This window comes from Nannospalax galili, unplaced genomic scaffold (genome assembly GCF_000622305.1).
Source record: "Nannospalax galili isolate Female #2095 unplaced genomic scaffold, S.galili_v1.0 scaffold139, whole genome shotgun sequence".
NCBI lineage: Eukaryota > Metazoa > Chordata > Mammalia > Rodentia > Spalacidae > Nannospalax > Nannospalax galili.
This window is the reverse complement of record NW_008345884.1, coordinates 389,488-390,352: the sequence shown is the minus strand read 5'-3', so window position 1 is coordinate 390,352 and position 865 is coordinate 389,488.

Genomic DNA, 865 nt, shown 5'->3' with positions numbered 1-865 from the left:
ATAAATATATATAAATATTAAATATATAACCACTGAGGGAGAAAAGAAGAGAGAACAATACTTTGGCAAATTCTTACTCTGATACCTAATCAACAAAAGCATTACTGACAAAGTAGCCATACTTTAACATCCTATGATGAATAATTAAAATCAGCATAAATATAGAAAGAGATGAAGCATAGTTCAGATAATGTGATTTAAGAATTACACATTATTCATGGGACTACAGTGAGGTCAATCAGAAATCACATCAGTCACATTGTGACACGTACAGAACAGAGATAACATTTTTTTTCAAAAAAACCCTTTTTTAAAATTGAGCTTTCAAAATTTCATACAATATTTCCCACTCATATCCAGACACCCTCCCCATCCATGCTCCCCCTCCCGCAAACCCTGTGCACTCTGCCATACATGATGAGTACTATTTACAGGTGTTTGTACCCAAATGTCCTTCAGTGTAAATGCTTCCACTGGAATCTAATCAGCCCATCCAGTGATTGTATGTAAGTCGTAGTCTCCCTCACACAGCAGCAACCAGTCTCAAATAGTTCTCAAGCCAGTGCTGACCCATCACCTATTTCTCACTTCCCCTTTGGAACCTTGTTTAATTGAGCTGACATGGGTCCCACGTTGGATACCACCACATGAGCAAGCCTGCATTGGCCTGGAAGCCTCCATCTCATATGTTCATGAACCAGCCCTGCCTCTTACAATCTTTTCGCCTCCTACAATGGTCCCTGAGCTGTGGGTGGGTGAGGTTCCATATAGGAGTCCCATTCTACACTCTACAATCTCTTATTCTCCAAAACTTGGCCAGTTGAGGTCTTCTGTGTGTAATGCAGTCTGGTTTACACAGAAGCCT